General features: G+C 40.0%; 3 non-coding genes across 3 annotated transcripts; all 3 read left to right on the top strand.

Moving 5' to 3' along the window:
- The first annotated feature begins 10865 nt into the window (after positions 1-10865).
- trnai-aau lies at positions 10866-10939 on the top strand. Its single transcript has one exon. It is a non-coding gene; the product is annotated as a tRNA-Ile (tRNA).
- Positions 10940-11118: 179 nt separating this feature from the next.
- Positions 11119-11191, top strand: trnar-ucg. Its single transcript has one exon. It is a non-coding gene; the product is annotated as a tRNA-Arg (tRNA).
- Positions 11192-11296: 105 nt separating this feature from the next.
- trnai-aau lies at positions 11297-11370 on the top strand. The gene has a single exon. It is a non-coding gene; the product is annotated as a tRNA-Ile (tRNA).
- Positions 11371-15815: the final 4445 nt, after the last annotated feature.

Below are 15815 nucleotides of genomic sequence, written 5' to 3'. Positions count from 1 at the left end.
GTTTTTTAATCAGAACTTGACAACATTTCTTCATTAAAAAAGAACAAAGAACAGCAGTGATTCTGATCGATCAATAGAGCTTAGACTTGGGGTTTCTTTGCACTCCCTGGAGTGTCAAAGCATATTGCAACACAGGGTGCATCTGAGCAGAGCCTTCTCCGACAGGTAAAACTGTAGATCAATTTTGCAATAAAATGTTAAAATGTTTGACGAGTGTTCCTGACTGAACACAAATATGACAGAACAGTTAAAGCTTTCTCTAAAATAATATGGAAACACTGTATTTAGGTTTAAATGTCATATACAGTCCCCTCCAAAAGTATTGGAACGTTGAGGCCAAATTCCTTCATTTTTGCTGTAGACTAAAAACATTTGGGTTTGACCCAAAAAGATGAATATTAGACAAGAGATCAACATTTTAGCTTTTATTTCCAGGTATTTACGTCTGGATCTGATACACGACTTAGGAGATAGCTTTATTTGTAATGAAATACCAAATTTTTAGGAGAGCGAAAGTATTGGAACAGAGAGACTTTAAATAGATGAAAGTGTACAAGACTTAATATTTAGTTAAAAATCATTTTCTTGCAGTAACTACATCAATCATGTGACCCACTGACATCACCAAACTTTAGCATTCTTCTTTTGTGATGCTTTTGCAGGCTTTCACTGCAGCCTCTTTCAGATCTAGTTTGTTTTGGGGGGTTACTCCCTTCTCCTCTGTAGCAATTCAAATAAAGGCCATATAGGGTTTAAATCTGGAGATTGACATGGCCAGTCTAAAACCTTCCACTTCTTGCCTCTGATGAACTCCTGTGTAGTTTTGGCAGTGTGTTTTGGGTAATTATATTGCTTGCTTATCAGTTTGGTTGTATCTTTCTTAAATTGGCAGACAAAATTTCTGAGTTCATTTCTGCTGCCATCATGTGTTACATCGTCAATGAAGATTAATGGGCCATCCCAGAAGAAACCATGCAAGCCCAAGTCATGACATTACCTCCACTGTGTTTCACAGATGAGCTTGTATGGCCTGGCCTGATCTTCTTGCTAATGAGTGGTTTACATCTTCTGGTGTAGTCTGTACTTTTGTTCATGAAGTCTTCTGTGAACAGTAGATGGTGACACCTTCACTCCTACCCTCTGTTGCTGATGTCACTAACAGTTGTTTTAGGGTCTTTCTTTACAGCTCTCACAATGTTTCTGCCATCAACTGATGCTGTTTTCCTTGGTCTAACCATTCACATCTGTTACTGAGTACACCAGTGGTTTCTTTCTTCTCATTCCTAATGGTTGTACTGATTATGGTCAATGTTTGTGTTATGGCTCTAAATGATTTTCCATCTCTTCTCAGCTTCACAGTTGCTTGATTTTCACCCATAGACAGCTCTCTGGTTTTTATATTGGTTACACCTCTCAACAATAAATGCAGTCTGCACAGGCAAAACCCAAATCTGAAATTGAGTGTAGACAGTAGCTATTTATCGTTTAAATTATCAGTGTCATTGGACACATCTGGGCAACAAAACACACCTGTCAGTCACATGTTCCAATACTTTTGACCACATGAAAAATGGGTGGGTTCAAGCAAATAATGATATCTTCAAAGTGGTGTATCGGATCAAGACCTAAACCCTGATAATAAAAAGTGAAATGTTGATCTATTGTCTCATATTCATCTTTTGATGTCAAACCCAAATGTTTTCAGTCTATGGCTAAAATAAAGAAATTGGCCTCACCGTTCCAATACTTTTGGAGGGGACTGTAGCTGCATCCCCAAAGCTAGATTGGCTGTCCAGATTATTTTGTCTTAAGATGCTTTCTTTACAGAGTGGAAATGGAAAAAATTAAAAAGTAAGTACACTTACCCTCAATTTCCACATATGGTGACTGAGCCATATACAGAAGCGCCGCAATTTTCCCTTACTGAAGGCGAGCGGCCTTGTAATGTTGATATAGTGATGATTTACGATCGAGAATCCATGCATTGTGTTCTATTTTGCAATAACCGGATATTCTACACTTGTGACTTCCTGTTTGGAGCTTTTTAAATTCAAATTGACCAGTGTTCATTTCGTGGACTAAAACTGTGACTGAAATTGTTTGTAGACAGCCTTTTTTCCATGATAAAAATTAGACTAAGACAGGCCAAAAATAGATGTGTGATGACTAATCACAAGTATGTTTTATTTTCATCAAGATGATTAAAACTAGACTAAAATGTACTTTTGTTTTCATCTGATAATATAAATCCATCAAATCTGTTTAAATACTGTGCATCTGCAGCTCTTTTCCTCTCAGCTGTAAAAAGAAGAGACCCCAGGTTTGGCAGGGTGCAAAGAACACACTACGATGGTTTGGTACCAGATTTAAGCAAGAGAATAAATGCTTTGACGAAGTTAAGACTAAAATGTGAGGACTTTTTACTGACTAAAACTATAAAAGGTATAATTGGCTAAAATGTAACTATAACTAAAATGCATTTAATCTTGAGACTAAGACTCAGACTGAAATTAAAAATAGCTTTCAAAATTTAAACTTGAATTGATGCGGTTTGTCAGTGCTGTGATTGAATAGAGAGGGAGTGATGTGCTCTGCAGATCATGGCGCGGTCGCTGTATGTGGAAATTGGAGTTAGTTGGTATCAAAAAGAAGACATGGATAGGAATGCAGCACAAAATGCATCACACTTCTAACAGATTTGAACATAAACCAATTATGGATCAAAACTGCCTTCTGTCCAGACTGCAGTCAATGCACAGAGATGCAGTGCAGCAACAAACACAACCAATAACCGATTGTTGTTGCATTTCTCTAACCTTTGTCAGCAAAGCGTCAGTGAACATCCCCCCTCAGAAGTTGAAGCAGAGAACATCTGTTATGACACCTAGCACAAACTAAAAACAAAAGCACACAATATAAGTTTAATAGACTTTAGCCAGCAGTGTTTTCAGTTTGATGTCTTTGCATCTGCTGTACGCTGCAGAGAGGCTGTCTGTTCACGGGAGGAGTCTGTGAGAAACTTCCACAACATCGTACACATCAAGCTGAGCCCCTGGGATGGGCGGCAAGTTTCACTCTTTGGAGGATCTGAGCTGAAGCTTCAAAAATAATGATTCTAAGCAGAAGGATAATGTATGTCAAGCTTATTTTTCACAGTCTTCTGCTTCAGCATATCTTTACATGTCTTTGAATGAAATTTATTCTTCCATATTCCCGCAAACTTTCATGGAAAGGGGTTTTGCCTCGCATTATTTGCATTAATCAGAATCAGTTTTTTAACAACTGTCAGGCCTGTTTATTCTCTAACTTAAGGCTGAATCAAGCTGCGGGACACCCAGGTCATGAGTGGACTCTTCTGGCAGGGTGACAGGACTGTAACAGCCTGGCCAGACTAAATGTGATCCAAGTAAACACTGAATGAACAAGTGCTGGAGTGACAGCTCGACCTTCAAGTAAGAAATTGGCGAGGGTCACCGGATGGAGCAGGCAGTGAGCAATCGACTAGCAAGGTCAGCGTGTCGTAAGAAGAAGAGGAAGAGAAGGTCTGTTTGCAGGGCCGTTCATGGCTCAGAACACTCATCCCCTGCAGGCTCCTCAAAAGAGTCAATTGAGCGACAGAGTTTATGGAGGATGTGGGCAGAGAGAGACAGTAAAGGACAGAGTTAGAGACAGAGAAGGGGGGAGGCCTGCATGCATAAGGTTGAACTTGATGTCTTGGCTCACAGGGGATAGATTTCCAGGAGCATAACAGCCCATCTGTGCGCTTACATAAAGTGGTTCCCTTAAGTGGGATTGTGAATTGAGAGGGAAAAGCCCCAATCTGCACAATTCAGCCTGGTGAAAGAAAAAGCCTGGTGAACCGTAAAAAAAACAGGAACCATCCTAAAGGGCATGAGATGACAGAGAGGTATCACGCTCCCCGCCCTCCCTCTGCTGCTCTCCAGTTGATCTCTTGTTTGCAGCCTTTTCTGAGCTCTTGATGTGACTCTATTGTAAACACAAAGTATAAGTGATGTTTGTTGACCTTTCCAAGCCCTGTTCATGATGGGCACAGCTGATGTTTCTCCACAGTAATGGAAGAAGGACTCCAATCTTTACTTTGCTGCAAGTAAAAATAATCCTGAAGCAAAGCTATGATAAGGGGTGCTGGATTGCTGAGTGGCTGTGTTGTGTTCTCATGCACAGAGGCTGGCGTCATCTGGTTTGACAACAACCTTCAGCACTTCCTCCATGTCATTCCTCTCATGTCATCCCTGTGGCCGGCATAAACATCAGAATTTGACCCCTAGAATTCCCTAAAATTATAGCTTTCTGAGCAGTGAATGTCTAGTCACAGGTAACTCCTTGATACCCTGTGACGCTTAAGGTTACAGTGTGTGAATGGTGCTAAAAAGCATCTGACTAGCAATGAAACCGGGCCTGTTTCCCATTATTCTGTTAGAAAGTAAAGTTTTCACTTCTACATTAATCACACACAAAATATGATAGACCTAGCACAAAAAGTAAGGGTATTTGTGCTTGGTAGATTATTTCTCTGTTGTAAAATGCTTCTTGGGAATGAGTCTTATACCATTGGAAAGCCAGTTTATTTCCCTTTAACACTAGAACCGCCGTGGATCTCTGCATACCTAAAACAGCCAATGGGTCAGATTCACCTGTCATTGAAGTGCCTTGATTTTCATAAATAGCTCTGATCTTGGACTGTTAGTTAACCACTGACATTGAACAGCTTATTAACCACAGATAGCAAACTAGATCACTGTTGGAAGTGTTATGTGCGTCCTGGAGTGCTGCATGTCCTCTCTCTCCCTGGCTCTCTGGTCTCCCTCCTCCCTCTACCTGTGGGCTGCAGCACACCTGTGTGCTGTTAGCACTCAGGGTGGAGGAGGGGGGTATTTAGAGTGGCAGGGGAGGAGAGCAGAGAGAGCAGAGCTGGGCCAGGCACCCGTGACACTCTCATGGAGAAGCGCGCAAAGAGGTTTGTTTTCTTGGTATTTGAGTAACTCTTTTTTCGTTTAGTATTAATTCGTTCGGTTGAACCAAGCGTTTTGTTTCTCGTTCTCCTTTTCCTCCCTCCCCAGGCATGTTTAGATTGCTGGGTTTTGTTGTTTTAGTTTGGCTGTAGTCGTCGGTAGTCCTGTTTTCTCGTTGTGTTCTTGTCTTGATTACATAGTTCTTTTGGTTAGGTAGTTTTAGTTAGGGGTAGTGGCTGGTCCAATGGCCCATTGCGAGGTTAGCCACGTCCACCACCCCTCTTTTGTTCTTTTTGGCCGGCGGCTGCAGCCCTTTTGATTTCGTTGATTTCATTAATGTTTAATTGATTCATTGACCTGTTGGTTAAAATAAAGCTTGGATTATTTTTGGAACTCAAACCATTTGTCTGTGTCCTTTTATATATGTTATGGTCTCTTTTGATACGAGCCTTATTTTTCCCAGTTTAAATGAATAATTTTTAAGAGGCCGTAACAGAAGACAATCCGTCACCTAGAAAATCGTCTTTGGACTGATTGCTAATCCTGAAACTTCCTCATCACCGTATTCCTCTTCATTAAAAGCACTGAGATTACCTTTTGACATTTATCAATGGTAAATGTCTTTTTTCCCTTCTATCAACATCTGATTGGGCAATTCAGCAATAGAGAGGTGGTATTTCCATTGTGGCATCTACAGTTGCAAGAAAAAGTATGTGAACCCTTTAGGATTTCTTGGATTTCTGCATAAATTGGTCATTAAATGTGTTCTGATCTTCATCTAAGTCACAACAATAGACAAACAGTCTGCTTAAACTAATACCTCACAAAAAATGATATGTTTTCATGTTTTTATTGAACAAACCATGTAAACCTTCACAGTGCAGGGTGGAAAAAGTATGTGAACCTTTGGATTTAATAACTGGTTGACCCTCCTTTGGCAGCAATAACCTCAACCAAACGTTTCCTCTAGTTGCAGATCAGACCTGCACAACGGTCAGGAGGAATTTTGGACCATTCTTCTTTACAAAACTGTTTCAGTGCAGGAATGTTCTTGGGATGTCTGGTGTGAATCGCTCTCTTAAAGTCATGCCACAGCATCTCAATTGGGTTGAGGTCAGGACTCTGACTGGGCCACTCCAGAAGGCGTATTTTCGTCTGTTGAAGCCATTCTGTTGTTGATTTACTTCTATGCTTTGGGTCGTTGTCCTGTTGCATCACCCATCCTCTGTTGAGCTTCAGTTGGCGGACAGATGGTCTTAAGTTTTCCTGCAAAATGTCTTGATAAACTTGGGAATTCATTTTTCCGTCAATGACAGCAATCCGTCCAGGCCCTGAGGCAGCAAAGCAGCCCCAAACCATGATGGCCCCTCCACCATATTTCACAGTTGGGAGGTTTTGATGTTGGTGTGCTGTGCCTTTTTTTCTCCACACATAGCGTTGTGTGTTCTTTCCAAACAACTCAATTTTGGTTTCATCTGTCCACGGAATATTTTGCCAGTAGTGCTGTGGAACATCCAGGTGCTCTTTTGCAAACCTCAAACATGCAGCAGTGTTTTTTTTTTGTTTTGTTTTTTTTTTTGGACAGCAGTGCATTCCTCCGTGGTGTCCTCCCATAAACTTCCTTCTTGTTTAATGTTTTACTTATTGTAGATTTGTCAACACAAATGTTAGCATGTGCCAGAGATTTCTGTAAGTCTTTAGCTGACACTCTAGGATTCTTCTTCACCTCATTGAGCATTCTGCGCTGTGCTCTTGCAGTCATCTTTACAGGACGACCACGCCTAGGGAGAGTAGCAACAGTGCTGAACGTTCTCCATTTGTAGACAGTCTGTCTTACCGTGGACACATGAACATCAAGGCTTTTAGAGATACTTTTGTAACCCTTTCCAGCTTCATGCAAGTCAACAATTCTTGATCGTAGGTCTCCTGAGAGCTCTTTTGTGCCAGGCAAGGTTCACATCAGGCAATGCCTCTTGAGAACAGCAAATTCAAAACTGTTGTGTGTTTTTTTTAAGGGCAGGGCAGCTTTAACCAACACATCCAATCTCATCACATTGATTGGATCCAATTAGCTCTTGGAGAAGTCATTAACCTAGGGGTTCACATACTTTTTCTACCCTGCACTGTGAATGTTTACATGTTTTGTCCAATAAAAACATGAAAACATATCATTTTTTGTGCAGTATTAGTTTAAGCAGACTGTGTTTGTCTATTGTTGTGACTTAGATGAAGATCAGAAAACATTTGATGACCAATTTATGCAGAAATCCAAGAAATTTGACCTGCATGGTGGTTCTAGATATAAATGTCCATTTAAAAAATTAGGTTTAGGCAAAGTTTTTTTTTAAATGACATCAGGTGCTATTTAACAAATTTTATGGAAAAGTTAAAGCCTGACAGTCTTCAAAACTGTATACACATCAAGTAAAAAAACAATTAAATAACAGCCTTGGGTGAATTTCCCCATTGGCAGTTCTAGTGGAAAATGGTGCCGCATTTGTAACAAACATGCATTTGTGTGATTAGCAACAGAGCTTAGTATCTTGGTTGCATCCATGCCAGTGTCAAAAAGCTTATTCTGCCATTGACTCTCAAGTCCACACCAGTAAGTCCACTTCTGAATGGCTTATTAATAAAAAATGAATGTTTTTGAGTGGCCTAATCAAAGTCTGGACTTACAGCTGATTGAGATGCTGTGGCATGGCCTTGAAGGTCACATATTTTACCCCTTTAAAGGGATATTTCCGGATTTGTGAGGTGCTTGGCATTACATAGTGGTGGCATTAGTCTCCAGTGATTTCTGTAAAAGTTGATCATGTAGTTATTACGGGCTCAGAGTTTGCTTGCCTGTACGCCATGTCCAAAAATCTACAAAGCACTTCATTGCTCCCAAAAAAAAAAAAAAAAAAAACGCCCTGTGTCAGGCACTAATTTATGATGCAGCTTTTGGCATTTTGTCTCCTTCCGCAGTGCACTGTCATCCTCTGATTATCTGTGTGGGTCTGCGGGCTTCTGCAGGAATAATAACACTCCTAATAAAGTGGAAGCCAATGTGCACTTAAGTTTTTTCCAAAGTTGTAGTTTTTCCCAGCTGTTAGAGCAGCTTATAACTTTGCAAATTCTTCCTGATGACCTAGTAAAAAAAAGTAATGTTAAAAGAAGAAAACTGTTCACTTCGTAGGACAGCTTGAATTCAAACCCTGCAGATGTTGCAAGACGGCATCACAGTAATAGCAGCTTGTCAGCTTCTCTTTTACTCCCTGCATTCATCCACAATCCAGCTAACATATTTCTGCATGTATTAAACCAAGCTCAGTGAAAGATAAAAAGATAATCTTATTTGTCAAAGTTATAAACTGGTAGATGGCTGGAATTGAATTCAGCTCTGAAATGAAGCCTTTCAAAGACAGCATTATTTTTTCATTTCCACAATCCTTCCCACTCTTGGATAAGCTGTGGCAGAAGAGGCAATGTGCATTTGAATAATAAAAGAGTTTTAGAAAACAATGAAATGGGAGAGGCTTGAGTTTATTAGGACTAACAGTGCTGTGGGATTGCTGTTATTAAATTTTGAGTTGGTCTATTTTGAATAATCCATGCAGAGAGGCCTTATTTCGGTGCATGTCCCGAGGCTACAGCCAATCTGTTGGGCAAACATCCAAGGAGGAGCAGAGAAAAGCCATCAGGCTGCGTTAAGAAACATAATGCATACACATCATTTATGACTGACCTAAATTATTTCCCCTCAGATCTCGTTCTTTGACACATCAAAAAAAAAACTCCTTATTCAATCATGCCATGACAGCATTGTATTATAAGAATTTTTTCAAGTTACTTTTCTTATCATCAAAGAGGAAGAAGAGCAGCAGAGAGAGGGGGAGGGTGGGAGCTGCTCCTCAGAAATTGCTTTCATAATGTGACCGTGTTGTGAACTTTGTCATCAGTAAAGCATGTCAACAGCTCTATTTAGCTCTGTGTAGTATGTCAGATGAGCAGAACGCTGCCGCTGGATGACCAGACGCTTCTCTGCAACATATTCAGACGTTAGAAACAGACACTCTCTTCCTGAGGATGTGGGGCACAGGAGATAAAATGTGAAAGTGTCAGAGAGGGGGGGAGGCTGGTTACCATGGTACCTGAGCTCAGCCTGTTGCAGAAGTATTAAATATCACTGAGGGTCCTGCTTTTGATCCAAACACTGCCACCTTGCCTCCTCTCCACATTCTGGAGGAACCAGCACCTGGCCTGAGTCTCACATCAGCCACCTGAGAGGAAGAAGACATCCATATTCATCTACACAGACTGATACAGCACTTTACAGAGAGCAGCATGATGAAATAGGAGTTCTAATTAGCCAGGTCTAACATCCTGTGAGTGACAGGCTCCTCCTGAAATATTCATGAAATGTGTTGTTTTCATCTCTTTGTGAAAGGATGTGTCAGGCTTTGTCTTAGCTAATAAAGTCAAGTCAGACATCTTTGCCATTAGGGAACAGGATTCCAGTGACACTATATGAAACTTTATTTCTCTTGCCATGCTACCGCTGACAATTAGTGGAGCAGGATTGTCACCAAGGCATGTGTTTGCTGTTTGCAACGGAGACATTTTCATATAAGAGGGGTCAAAAGTTCCTCCAATATCAGCAGGAAAAACATGGTGATTAATTCATCATAAAATATTCATCTTTATGTGAAGGTGACTTTTTCATCATGCTTAAGAATAAAAGCATAACCTGATTCAATATAGATGGACTGTTTTACATATGAATAGCATGGGATGTATTTCACAGTCTTCTGGGAAACATCCCATGCAGTGGCTAGGAAGGGCAGGACATTTCAGAGAAGAATGTCTGAGGTAAGTTGGCAAACCTTCTGGATGTCACATTCGGCTCGACAGGCAGCCATTATCACTGTTCACTGTAAAACTGCTTCTATATGATAAAGTGATGTTGATATAGTGACGAGTTACTATCGAGAGTCTGTGCAATAAGTTGCATTTTGTACTTGACTGCACTGCGAGTTTTCTAGCTGTTTGGATCAAGCTGCTCTGCTCTTGTAAGCAGTGGAGATGGACCCAAGCACGTGCTGTGGAATTGCAAAGATTGGCTGTTAAGTGGATCGCGGTGCTGACAGAGTATGCAGAGTATGTGGAAATTGATGGTTAGTCCTAACCTCCGTTCATTAACATTAAACAAACAAAAAATACATTCTTCTTTGCACCATCATGTGACACAAATTTAATCTCACTGAGAACTCAAATGTCAACTACGCTCACCGGCCACTTTATTAAGTACACCTTGCTACTATGAGATTGGACCCCCTTTTTTCCCTGAGGACTGCCTCAATCAATGCCTTAATCCATTGTTCAACAACAAGTTGGAAACATTCCTCAGAGGTTTTGGTCCATATTGACATGATAGCATCACCAATAATACCAAGCTCATGGGTTCAATCCCCATACTAGCCAATGACTGTAAGACCCTCTCAGGCTCACCTTTGAACTATGTCAGCCAGGTTTGCCAAAGGCCCACCTCCTCTCCCAGAATTAAATATCAGAAGTTCTGACTCACCTTTGAACAAGTCGGATTTGGTAAAGCCCAACCTCTAACTCCCAGGACTTTGTGTGAGGTTCTAAAGTGACTGTGTGACCTTTCTTAAAGAATGATTTTTCTTTTTCAAGGAACTTCAGGATGAGGAAAATCTGGAAAATTGTGAATAAACCACATGAAGCAATGACCACATGGCCTAATGGACATGGCATCTGACTTCAGATCAGAAGCTTGAAGGTTCGAGACCCTTTGTGGTTGCCAATGCAGCTTTATCAAAGGACGCTTCTCTTGTGTTCTCTGTTTGGATTTATCAGCCTGATAAAAGATGTTGTCTAAGAGAAACAGGCCGGTTAGCTCAGATGGTCAGAGCGTGGTGCTAATACCGCCAAGGTCATGGGTTCAATCCCCATACTGACCAAAGACTGTGAGACTGTTTAAGACTCACCTTTGAACAATGTCAGCCACATCTGCTCAAGTCCCAATTCCCAGAACACTGTCTGAGGTGAAGACATGACTCATATCCTTGCTTGAAAAATGATTTTTTCTTTATCAAGGTAAAGAAAATCTGAAAAATTGTGAAAAAAGGCAAGAAGCAATAACCATGTGGCCTAATGGACAAGGCGTCTGACTTCGGGTCAGAAGATTAAGGGTTCAAGTCCCTTCATGGTTGTAAATGCAGCTTTATGGAATTGCCCCCTCTCTCATGTTTACCTTGTGTTCTCTGTTTGGATTTGTCTGCCCCAATAAAAGATGTTGGGGATGTCTAAGAGAACCAGGCCGGTTAGCTCAGATGGTCAGAGCTTGGTGCTAATAACGCCAAGGTCATGGGTTCAATCCCCATACTGGCCAATGACTCTCTATGACTTCAGTCATAGGAATATTCCATGTTGTTTATTTATCTGTCCTCAGTCCTCTGTCTTCACTTGAACAGGAAGTACTTTCTGATCAACCATCTTAAAGATTGCCCCAAAGACTCTGGGTGAGTCTCACTTCTCTTATTATAAGGCTTGAGTCTTTTCCTTGAGTCTTAGTTCCACCCACCAAAGACTCATGGAGAGACCGAGGAATCGATGCGGAAGACTGAAGCCATAAGACCGACGATTAACGGTCCATGGGACGTCCTTACCTGTGCAGCGTCACTTGAAGCGACGTCAGTTTATGATGACTGTGCCGGCTGATCATCAGCCAGCTGATCATCAATCAGCTGTCAGCAGGCAGAAACAGCTGATTGTGTCTCCATAAATTAACAGATGTCGGCATTTACAGGGATCAGAAAACCCCTGCATGAAGAGAAACCTGCAGTAAACATCATAGGTTTTAAAGGCTCATGAACTGATGGGCTGGGATTTTAAATAAGTGTTTGAAATAAGCATTTACAGTGAAATATTGAGAATATATTTAATAAAATCAATAATAAAGACTGAATCAGTATAGAATTTATATTTGATTAGTTTTCTGATTCACCTTCAAACATCAAACATGTTAAAAGCTCATAAAATCAACAGAATCAGATATAAATCTGCCCTTTGCCCCGAACATCATTTAGAGGATTTTTTCTACATTCGGTCTGTCATAGCCTTGAATTAAGACAAAAGATAGTCGTAGAAAATTATTAAATTATTCTGTCCACCTGATTAAGACCAATTTTAGCCCAATAATAGTCGTTAAAAGTACGACCATAGCAATGTCTTTACAGAGACGTCTTTACAATGACATGAAAACTACATCTTTTCACCTTTCACTTTTCTATTAAATCTAGAAGTTGTTTAGACAGAGTGGAGACGTTTTTAACGTCATTGCAACTATTTTTTGATATCAAAAAACAGGCGGGCTCTTTCTACCTACAAATGCTATATTACCAAATTATTAATTATCATAATTATTCAGTGTGAAGGTTGATCAAACCTTGTGCTATCAGACTGATAGAAACTTTATTAATACCACTATGATTTGAACGTGTTTCTTCTTAAAATCAGATTTGCTGCTGTCTGATTTTAATTCTTTTCATAATCTAATAAACAGAAATTTCTAAATGAACTATAACACTTAGCAAAAAATATTGGTAAAGACGTTAAAAAAACGTCTCCACTCTGTCTAAACAATGTCTAGATTTAATAGAAAAGTAAACGGTGAAATGCTGTACATTTCAGGTTGTTGAAAAGACGTCTCTATAAAGACCTCTCTATAAAGACGTCGCTGTAATATTGTCATTTTTTAACGACTATTATTGGGCTAAATTTGGACTAAATTAGAGGGACAAAACATGGCTCACTTTCCTATGACTATCTTTTGTCTAAAATAAGGCTGTGATGGACTGAATGTAGACAAAAATCCTCTAAATGTTGTCGGTGTTTGGTGGGAAAAGGAAGATTTAGATCTGAATCTTTAGATTTTATGAGCTTTTAACATGTTTTATGTTCGAATGTGAATCAGAAAACTAATCAAATACTAAACTCCACTGATTACCTCTTTATTATTGATTTTATTAAATATATTCTCAGTATTTCACAGTAAATGCTTATTTCAGACACTTATTTAAACCCCAGCCCGTCAGTTATTGAGCCTTTTAAACTTCTGATGCTTATATTCTGTTTAGAGTCCGTTGAGTCCGTTTATCGTCTGTAATAAACTCTGTTTCTCCTCCATCATTTATCTCTACTGATGCTGTAAAGTTTCACTGACATCCACTGTGTAGCAGCGTCCAATCAGAGAGTGATATCCAATAAGGGGGCGTGCCTCTGAGTAAAAAGAGTTCTGGGAAGCCTGCTCTGATGTGTCTTTGCTCATCGGTCTTCAAATCTCAGTCCTCAGTCTTATGGCTTGAGTCTTAAAACCCTGTAAAGGCTTTGGCACAGCCGTGAAGATGGCAGATCGGAAACTACTTCTGGTTCGAGCGAATCCATAGGATCTGAGACCGATCTATAAGCGACTTGAGATCTGGCCCCTTGCGTGGTTTTAAGACCGAAGACTGAGATTGGAAGACCAATGAGCAGAGACTCATGAGAGCAGGCTTCCCGGAACTCTTTTTACTCAACGACACGTTTGTTTATCACTGGATATTGGATATTGATTGATGATCAGCTGATTGATGATCAACCTGCACCATCATCATAAACTGACGTCGCTTCACATGACACTGCAGAGGGTAGGACGTCCTATGGACCGTTAATTATCGGTCTGTTGGCTTCAGTCCTCCGCTTCGATTCCTCCAGTCTCTCCATGAGTCTCTGTGGGACGGACTAAGACTCAAGGAGAAGACTGAAGCCAGAGACCCAAGCCATATAAAAGTCAAAGTGAGATGCAGCCCATGTCAGCCCGATTTACTAAAGGCCCACCTCCTGTCCCAGAAATCAATATCAGAAATTCTGACTCACCTTTGAACAACATCAGCCAGATTTGGTAAAGCCCCACCTCTAATTCACTTCATCAGGACTTCATCTGAGGTGAAAAATCACTGTGTCACCTTGCTTGAAGAGTGACTGTTCTTTTTCAAGGACCTTCAAGGTGAGGAAAATCTGAAAAATTGTGAAAAAAAAAATCATGACGCAAAGTCACAAAGCTTTTTTTTCATTGACATGTTTTAAATCAGTACTTTTATCCTCGTTTAACATCACTGTCCACCTAGTTAGGGACTCGGTATTCTTCATAGCCAACATTATGGCTGTTACAGTCTGTCCTGAAAATGTTACATTTGTAACCATAATTATTATTTCAGGAATTTTAAGCTTTTACTTTTTTGTGTAAGAGTTAAACATTTAGTGATTCACTTTAGTTGGGAGAAGTTGTTTTTTTTTTTTTTAATTCATTTGATTATGTTTATTTGTAAGAAAGAAAATAAGTTGGCACAACTTTATTGTCTAAAGATCTCAGTGTGTATAAGTTTTTATACTAATGAAAGATGAATGATCTGAACAGAAAAATGATGAGTTGGCACAACTTTTTACACATTTTTAGTCTGTAGAACTTCAATTCCAAGTTTTATCACATAGGAATTGTAAGTTGCCTCAACTTTGGATTATTTGTTGGCTCAACTACAGGCAGTTTTCTTCAAAACTTAAGAGTTTGAGTTTGTCTCAAAACCAAAAAAATCTATTGCAAAAGTTTGCCTTGAAATTTTGAGTTTTCAGACCTTTTTTAAGGGAGTGGTGCATTAGTAGAGACAGAATCCAAGGGGAAAAATTTAAATAACTGGCATGGCAGGTGTACGTCTGTCAGAGGCACTACATGTCGGTTTTGATTATTTTTCAATTAATTGCTTAGCGCTACCCAGCAGTGACCAAAAAGTGGTCATGCATGAGAAGAACTTAAGATTAAACACAGCCAAACAAGGGGCCGCTGCAGGGCTCCAAAAATCCAAATTATTTATTGCAATGTGGCAGACGTTTCTCTGTTCTCTCTGTCATATTTTTGGCTCAGCGCCTGCCCACCTTGGTTGGATGTGGGTGAAATACTTTTCTCCAAACTAGGGAACACAAAACAAACTGGCCACATGAGGAAAGGCACACGGAGCAGGTAATCAGAGGATAATGAGACCCAGGTGAGAGTGGTCTAGTTAGTGAGAAACAAAGGAGACAAGGTTAGGAGTAGCGTCTGCAAGATAGGGGCAAATTAAATGGGGAATGACAGCTCTATCAAAACACAAGAAAATTCAAACACACCTGTATTTTATCAGAGAGAACACATCTCAGGCAGATAACTACATGAGCCACATAAAACCAAAAATAGTTCCCCTATTCAGCCAGCTTTGGTGGAAATAGCATTTTTAATCATTTAATCCAGGAATTGTCCATTTTCAAAGTAAAACCTGATTTTTTTCCTTTATTCTGAAAGAAGTGGAAATAATGAGTAATTCAATTTTTCAAGAATATGTCTGCAACTGAATGTAAGCCCTGAACTGAAGTAGCCTAAGTCTTATTAACCCATTGAGTGCCATTGACATATATATATATATATATATATATATATGTCATTTAAAAACTAACGCTTGAGTGCCATTGACGTATATACATGTCAAAGTGTTTTTTTCAGCGGCTGGCACAAGGGGGCGCTCTCACGCTCCCTTTAAGTAATTTTGGGACACATAGTCAGACGTCTATGGTCGGAACATGGAGGAGACGGTAGATCAAAGCCACAGTGATAAGAGGTGGAGACCCTGGGGTCAAAGAGCAGAGCGATCTGAGGTAATCTAAGCTAAAAGTTCTAAAATAGACGCTGGAAGAAACTTTAGACTTTTGCCTGAGAAATCGCTTACTCACTGAAACCGACACTGATCTTAACGACAGTGAATCCAGGGA

This window comes from Cheilinus undulatus, linkage group 6 (assembly GCF_018320785.1).
Source record: "Cheilinus undulatus linkage group 6, ASM1832078v1, whole genome shotgun sequence".
Lineage (NCBI taxonomy): Eukaryota > Metazoa > Chordata > Actinopteri > Labriformes > Labridae > Cheilinus > Cheilinus undulatus.
This window is presented reverse-complemented; position numbering and strand designations above follow the sequence as displayed.